This window comes from Mytilus californianus, unplaced genomic scaffold, assembly GCF_021869535.1.
Source record: "Mytilus californianus isolate M0D057914Y unplaced genomic scaffold, xbMytCali1.0.p SCAF_5, whole genome shotgun sequence".
Classification (NCBI taxonomy): Eukaryota; Metazoa; Mollusca; class Bivalvia; order Mytilida; family Mytilidae; genus Mytilus; species Mytilus californianus.
Genome location: NW_026262701.1, coordinates 52,957,724 through 52,966,052, shown reverse-complemented (window position 1 = coordinate 52,966,052; position 8,329 = coordinate 52,957,724). Strand labels below are relative to the sequence as shown.

At 31.4% G+C, this 8,329-nt stretch overlaps 1 long non-coding RNA gene across 1 annotated transcript; it reads left to right on the top strand.

Moving 5' to 3' along the window:
* The first annotated feature begins 702 nt into the window (after window positions 1-702).
* LOC127702501 (uncharacterized) lies at window positions 703-4,275 on the top strand. Its single transcript, XR_007982452.1, has 3 exons — window positions 703-873; window positions 3,086-3,188; window positions 3,912-4,275. It is a non-coding gene; the product is annotated as an uncharacterized LOC127702501 (long non-coding RNA).
* Window positions 4,276-8,329: the final 4,054 nt, after the last annotated feature.

Sequence of the window (8,329 nt, the reverse complement as noted above, 5' to 3'; positions counted from 1 at the left end):
CTTTTCATCAATAAGATTCTGGATGGGGTCCTTCTTTTCTGTATTTTTTATTCTTTTAGGACATTTTTCTCTATTCTTTATACTTTTTGCCCATTATTCTCTATTCTTTATATTTTTGCACATCTTTATTCCCTATTCTTTATTTTTTGGGTCCATTTTTCTCTATTCTTTATATTTTTCGACCATTATTATCAAATCTGTAAACCCCATCCACACCCTCAATTGCATATTGATCCTTACATTTTTTAAATACTAATATATCCTTGGTTTCTAATTAACAACAGAAAGAACGTGAATATCTTTAAACAAAAATCTCATGGCTGTATAATTCGTCTACATGTTACCGAAAAGGAAGTTGCACTACACTACTTCTGTGTTTGTCGATTTTAAGACTTATAACCGCCGAGTCACTTTAAACGCAATCAACAAACGACTAATGAAGGAAGATAAGGGACGCCTTGGAAAATTCATAATTAGATAAAATCATGCGTTCTATAATTAATGATACAAAAATTTCTTAACGATTGTGGTCATTTGATATTTATTTAAATGTCAAATTTGTGATAGTAGAAAGGCTAAAATATTTAACCAATTATATCACAAAGATACAACTAAATGTTAAACACAGGTTTCGTGCCTAAATTATTACATGCAATTTCAACTTTCATCGATAATAATCTACATAAAAATTATAAATACAAGAATATGCTTCATTCAATTCACACTTCATGCACGTACCTCGTCAGTAAAACCATACACATACAGTACAGTACAGAATACTCCTATAGACCAACATGACTGTTACTATTTTTGTGGTGCTTGTCGTCTTGGTAGCATACGTCCAATGTGCGACCCATTATATTCCACAGACAGGTAAAGTGTCTTACATTTGTATGCGTTTTTAAATTGATCATTATAAATTCAAGTAGTCGTGTCAGGCAATATTAGTTACATAGTGTGCTAGTGACCTAATACGATATGTATGGGGTCAGTAAATTCCATATGGGGTGAGAGCGAAGCTCGAATCCCCATTTTCAATTTACTGACCCCATATATATCGTATTAGGTTACTAGCACACTATGTAACGAATTTACCTTACCGACTATCTTAACATGTGGTATTTAGACTAGTGGCCTATCAAAGTGATCAATTCTTCAATATCGTTAGTATCAAGACACCTACTTCCATTGGTCTATACAAAGGCCAACAATAACAACTTGTTAGTTTTTAAAAATGTGTTTTATGAATTCATTTCAATCGCTTATCATCAATTTCTTCGTCTGTTGAAACCTTTAAGATTTTTCAGTGTTGTTTTTATAAAGGGACGTAACACCAATACTAACCGTGTATTGAAATAAGCCCCGTCTACTAACCAAATATGGAATATATACGGTCTCCACGCGGTTGCTTTTAACCAATCATATTCCAAGAAATGTATAGGAGTAAGATAAATTGCATGACTTTTCCTCTGTAGACAATAACAGTATTATCCAATATTGCAAACAAGTCTATTCCAACACATGTGTCAATTATTTTTGAATTATAAAAAAATTACGAAAATTCATTTATACTGGTCATATAGTTATGATTTTTTCTGCTTTATACACTGCTTTCCCACATAATTAACGATGTCCTCTTGTCAAACTACTTTTTCTTCGATGATGATGTCTATTTAGCTACATCCTATGTCAAGGAAACTTCATACTCTCAGTGACAACATATCTGGTTTTAATGAGCGTACAAAAGTTACTGTGACAAGGTTATATACTTTTAAATACATGTACTTTTGAAATTTCACAATTGTTATCGGCTTTATCTGTAAACATAATGTTTCATGTAAAAAATACTATTGAAAATATATAAAAATAAGAGAGAGCTGTCCACCAAAGATGAAAGGACAAAAGATGTGAACAAGTACGTGTCACCGTACGGCCTTCACAAAATTAGCAAAACTCATTCCGAAGAGTAAGTAAGAAAAAAGGTCCGAGATGACAAATATAAGACGGTATTTCTCACTCTACCCATAATTTTTACGTCGATTTATATTAAATTGTAATAGAATACTCCATGAAATCTGAAAGGGGTATTTTTAACAGAACTATTCAACTAATAGCTGTGACTACCTTCGATATAGCTGCCGGAAGTAGCGAAAACATTTTGACCCTGCTTTTAAAATCACGCTCCGTATTGTATTTCTTGCTTTATGTTAGTCATCATCCATTTGGTAGCTGGACTGTGCAGGGGTTTGTTTTGACTGTTTAACTTTATAAAGAGAATAATAACGGAATGCATGAATTGTCTTGACGAAGCCGCAGGGCCAAGCAAGATATAGTTGTGATGTTTCTAGCGGCGGTTGAGTCGTCATTAATTTTTTAAAGATTAAGATTATGTCAGTTTAAGGGGAACCACTTACGGTTACCGTAATACTTTGAATGTTTTGCATAGTTTACTAAATAGTTGCTTTATAACTACATTTAAATTTCAAAATCTGCATTTTACTATATCAAAATTGCATGCAGGCGAAACAGATATATGTGTCAACAGTTTATTCTATAGTATACCCATTGTTACTTTTCTCCTTATTTGTCAAATGGTGGTATTACCGACGATTCAAATAAATTCCAATTCAAAACTCCGAAATTTATTGACTTTTTCATGGAATAATAAGATTTATTTATAAAAGATGCATTTGAAACGGTACCATTGTAAATTGTACATTTTCAGCCGTTCCATCTGGTAATGTAAAGCTTATCTACTTTCAGTCTATAACTGTAAAGTGTGTGACAATGTTATCTAAAATCTAAATTTTACTAGCCATGATTAACTATAAGAGTTTCGAGTGAAGCAGGAACGGGTTACCCTTCCAGAGTACATGAGTTCCTCTCCGTGTTAGGATGGGATCTAGTTGCTCGCAATCTCTATTAGTCTAGGGTTTTTTGTGTAGTGTATTGTTGACCGTTTTTCTGTATACTTTCTATGGTTTTACGTCTTTATCAGTTTTTCTACGACTGCGAGTGTTGAGTGCCTCTTGGTACCTTATCTTCATCCACTATTTATAAATACGTATAATTCATTTTTTTATAGACTGTGTTTACAATGGCGCAGTCGTCAAGGATGGGGACCAGTTTGATCGTACTGAGGATTGTGAAACCTGTCAATGTTATAAAGGAGGGATTTCTTGTTATGGGTAAGTGCTCATATATTTTATACATACTAGCCATTATTAAACGTGTTTTTTTTTTTCAAAGGCTCCTTACACATCTTTTGCTATTAATTTGTATTCGTATATGATGTTACAACTCTAAATTACAGTATTTGATAACATCGGTCTAATGCTTTTTCTGTTTTTAAAAATGTGCAGCAAAATGCACCTTTTAAAATTCGGTCCGCAGCGAACTATATAATGCTGCTGAAATAGCCTGAGTGTACAGAACATACTAGTCGTTCTGTTATAAAATCTGCTAATAAGTTTATGATGCTGATTTTTCCAGTCTATTTTTCTAAACAAAATGAAACTATTGCTGGTTTTAATTTGAAATAATTTGCTTCATTAGCATACGTGTACATCGTAAATTGGAAGAGGGGCTTTAAACATGGATTATTATTTCTCGTCAAGGTGAAGACCCTACATCAAATGTCAAGATGAAGAACAGGAATAAAAGCCCTGTTCATTGATATTTTTTTATATTTTCTATGTATTGTGTCCGATTTTGTCCCATCTACATTTACTCCATATCCTTTCTATTAATATGAACATGATGAAAAGTGTCGAAATATCTGGTATCAACTACAATTATTTGCATTTTTGAAATTACATAATAAAGTTAAATGCTACTACAGACTTTTACATTGGTGCAGTAATCTTCAATGTCAACTCATGTCTGCAGTTATCTGTAAATTTCATTTTCAGGTTTGGTCAAAAGATTGTGAACCATCGAAGTGATTGCAAAATAGTAACAGTTGAAAACTGTTGGGAGGAAGCCGTTTTAGTCTCAGAAGAAAGTACACCGTGTCCATCTTTTTCTGCAGTACCAATGGGTCGGAAGTGATTGGCAATAGTGCAATATTCTCCTTAATATTTGTATATTGAAATTTATGATAAAATCTCTTGTAATAACCTTTAATCTCTGACAATCAATTGATGACCAATTTTGAAATTAGAATTTAAAGTTGATAAAATTATGTCAGTACAATTGATACATGTATGAAAATGAACGAATTGTTGTATATTTGCATCAGTGATAAAATAAAAACTATGTTAAAACATTTTAAAAGGAAGTTAAGTCATATTGTGATAGATACATGTAACACCTTTGAAAAAGAGACTCCATAAAAAGACGTCAGATCGTATCAAGAAACACGGAGCATTCCGTACAAGCGATAAGTATATTTGGTACATATTACGATTTTTATTTTCTAAACAATAAAACAAATCTTTACAAATGAAGGCAACACAAAGAATGATTATAATAGAGACAAGGACTGTAAAATGCGTGACAATGATAGAACTGGTATTTACGCATTCAAGTACATGTACGGAGATTCCAGGTGTTTAAAAAAACAAGGCGTCATTACAATTATATTTGTTCAAGTATACACCGTCTGTTTAATCTGTCCAAACAGAATAGAGTGTCTAAAAACGTGTACACGATTGTAGCTTTATGAGATTTTGGAATTGGAAGGGGTTGTAGTAAAGCTTTATTTTGAACATTCTTCTTCAAAAATTCAACATCATAATAAAAAAATATTATCTAATTGATGATTGGATTATTTTTCTTATTTTCCTTCGTAAAATTTTAAAAAATTTTATCATTAAATATGAAAGCTCGACAATGCATCTCGCTAGTTTCGTGGTAAAGTGCACGCTTCCAGTGTGGAGGCCGTGTGTTTAACTCCCGGTCAAAGCAAGACTTGTAAATTGGTATTTGCTGCTTCTTGGCTTAGCCCGCGACATTCAGGAGTATGAGAAAAAACTGGACGGGTTGGAGTCAGCCTAAGGTGTCCAGGTCGAGTAACATATTTCCGAGTAAACTAGCACGTTAATACTGGTTCTCTGTAACTATTTAAACTTTTATATAGGGAGTGTGGCACGCATGGTCATGGATTTTCTTCAAACTTCACACACTTACTAGTCTTGATGAAACAAACACAAAATGGCAAAATTTCGGTTGCTAAGCATATCGGTTGCCATAGCAACCGATGACCAGTTTTACCTCTTATGGATATCTATGATTTTAAGCTGAAAATGGCTATTTTCAACATAATTTTTCATAATAAATGATTAAAAGAAAGAATATTTTTTTATGATTTTATCAAATATATGCATTTTATTAATGTAATTGAATAACTGTTATTTTTATATTCATTTTCATTCATAATCACATATACCCCCCTTTTTATGTGGTTTGCATTAGGTAAAAAATACCCTTTTGAGGTCATTTTTGAATACTCACCATAATTTTTTGCGGACACCTGAGTTAAAGTCAACCATCAATTCATAAATACCATAGTCTTATCTTATCAATTATGCGAAAAAGTAATGGGGAAGTATGTCTCATTTTTTTGTTACCATGGATACAAAATGCTTAGTTTTCATTTTTTCAGAAAAAAAAAATTTGAAAATTTTTGAAAATTTTTTTTTTTAAAACCTAATTCTGCAGTCAGAAAAAAATAAATAAATATACAATTTGTAGAAATGATTGTAATCATCAACATTTGAAACTTATTCATACATAACGGTATTATAGTTTTAACTGTGTTGCTATGGAAACAATTTCATGATGATACACAAGTTTAAAACAATTTTGAAAAAGTTTCAGTTAGTTTTTTAAATGTGCACAAAAGTAGGAAAACGAAAACACTTATTAAGTTTCACTGTATACACACATGTGTATATATAAATAATTTTGCTAGTATAGTATATCGATAATGGTGTTAACACTTGAATGAAACAAATACAATTTCTCTAATCTGGATAAAAGTGCTGATTATGAAGAAATTTCAGTCTGTTTTCATGATCATGAAAAATGTACAAGAAAAACAATGACTAAATCTAGAAAAAACAAATAAAATCATTTAAAAAATTATATATTCAATTATGCAATATTTGCCATTGAATGTGTTGCCATGGAAACAAGCAGTCCTTTTGCAAAAATACTGATAAGTGTTAATTTTTTACAAATTCGTTTAATGATCTTCGATACATATAGCAAAGAGTGTATACAATTTTGTAAAAAAGAAATGATCGATTAGTTGTGGTTTGCTTTATGTCCAGTGTCAAACATCTCATGCATATTTCAGAAGAGAACAAAACCAATAAATTTAATAGGAACATTGTAGGTCCTGTGCTAGTCTACTGACCAAAAATTATAAAAGTCAATAATTTGAAACAATTCAACACAATAAAAAATAGAACCAAAAGAGTCAGACGTTGATCCTCTAAATAAATGATAATTGACCATCTAACCTTTCTATAAAGGAAAAAATACCTTTATTATGAGCTGTTTATTTTTCTTATTCATTCTTAAACTCAATGTTGAAATGGCAAAGCATGTATACATGTAGCTATACGTTTTGAATAATATTGTTTTATTGGATGATGAGTATCTACATGAAGATCATTTTTATAAAAGTTATATATTATTATATATAGACCCGATGGTCCCTGCTATTCATCCGACACATTTCTTGTTTGACATTCTGGCCGGGGAGGAATTTTCGAGATTTTCCAAAAAGTTCCGTTTTCCTAAGAGGACCCAAGGAAAATCGGTCAGCGGGTGACTGCTGGTCTTACAACAAGCAGCAGGGGGAAAATATACCATCTAGACAATTGTCATATCAGGGGTACCACTGACTGCCTTAAGAGATGCCCGCTACATTCATGCTTCAGTGATTCCATATGTAATCAACCAAATGTTTCCAATGAAAGGAGGGGGCGGGCCCTCATGGCCCCCTGGATCCGCCTTTGGTAGCACTATATTTACATTAGTAAAAGGCATTAGATTATTGAAATTTGAGAAAGTAACAGTAATCTTAATGGATTTTTAGCAGCAAATTAAAAAATATTGACAATATAATAACTCTTTACACAGGGTAACTTTAAAAGAATTATATGCATGTACATATACTTTGATTTCCACTGAAAGCCCATTACCGAAAGATGTTTCTCAAAATTAGTATATAATTGTCTTTCTTTAAGCACACAAAAATTAGATTTTACTTTAAAGCAGAAGTCTATGTTTATAACATATTATACATGTGACTTTTTGTCCGCGACTTTTTGTCTGTGACTTTTTGTCTGTGACTTTCTGTTCTACATTCTGACCGTTATCATGACCAGGAAAAATGACTTTATACCTATTTAAATGTAATAGGCTTTACATCAAATTTATAGAAACACTTAGATTGAACCATTAATTTTATCAAATAAGAAAATATAAAATGCTTTACAAACTTTGGGGAACATTTAAAACTAAGACAAGGCTCTGGTAACCCTCAAGTTAGTCCGCGAGTATGTTTACTTATATCTTATGAAAATATTTTAAACTACAAAGATATCGTGCATGCAGGGGCTCGGGCATACCTCAAGTAGTCTGCGAAATGTGTATTTGTTTTTATGAAAATATTAAAAACTGCCAAGATATCCTGCACAAGGCTCGCGCATGCCTTAAGTAGTACGTAGAAATAACTATTTACAGTTAGAAAATATTAAAAAACAAACTATATTGGATTTATTAACTTACATGTATGTATGGCCTACTTCAAACACACCTTTTGAGTTACTTTATATTGGTGATCAAACGTGTCAAATTATAACCGGTAATATACAACATAATTTACAACATAGTTAAATACAGTAAACTACTCAATACCATAAAAAGTTTAAATAATTCGGTGCTCGTCATAGTACCCTAAACTGTTTTTCCATGTTTTTTACCATTCAATCTTAATTCTATTTTTTTTTTTTATAAATTTAAAGAAAATCCCATAAGATATAAATAAGTATTAGGTAGTACAACACCCAGGACATAGTCAACGTTGGTCAGGTCAAGTTTTTTTTACCAAAAACATATATTTTTCCTGTTTTTTTTTTAATAATATAAAATAACACATAAATTTTCATCGGTCAGGTCATTGCTATTGTTGGTCAGGTTATTGTCAACATTAGAAAGGTCACGTTATCTGAATATTTTATATTTTTTTCTTTATTTTTTTATTAATTTATATATTAAATGATTAAACTTTATTATATTTCAAATTTAACATAAACCCTTTAAGAAATAAAAAAGTTATTAGCATTTTCATTTGGTCCTTGCATTGTCAGCGTTG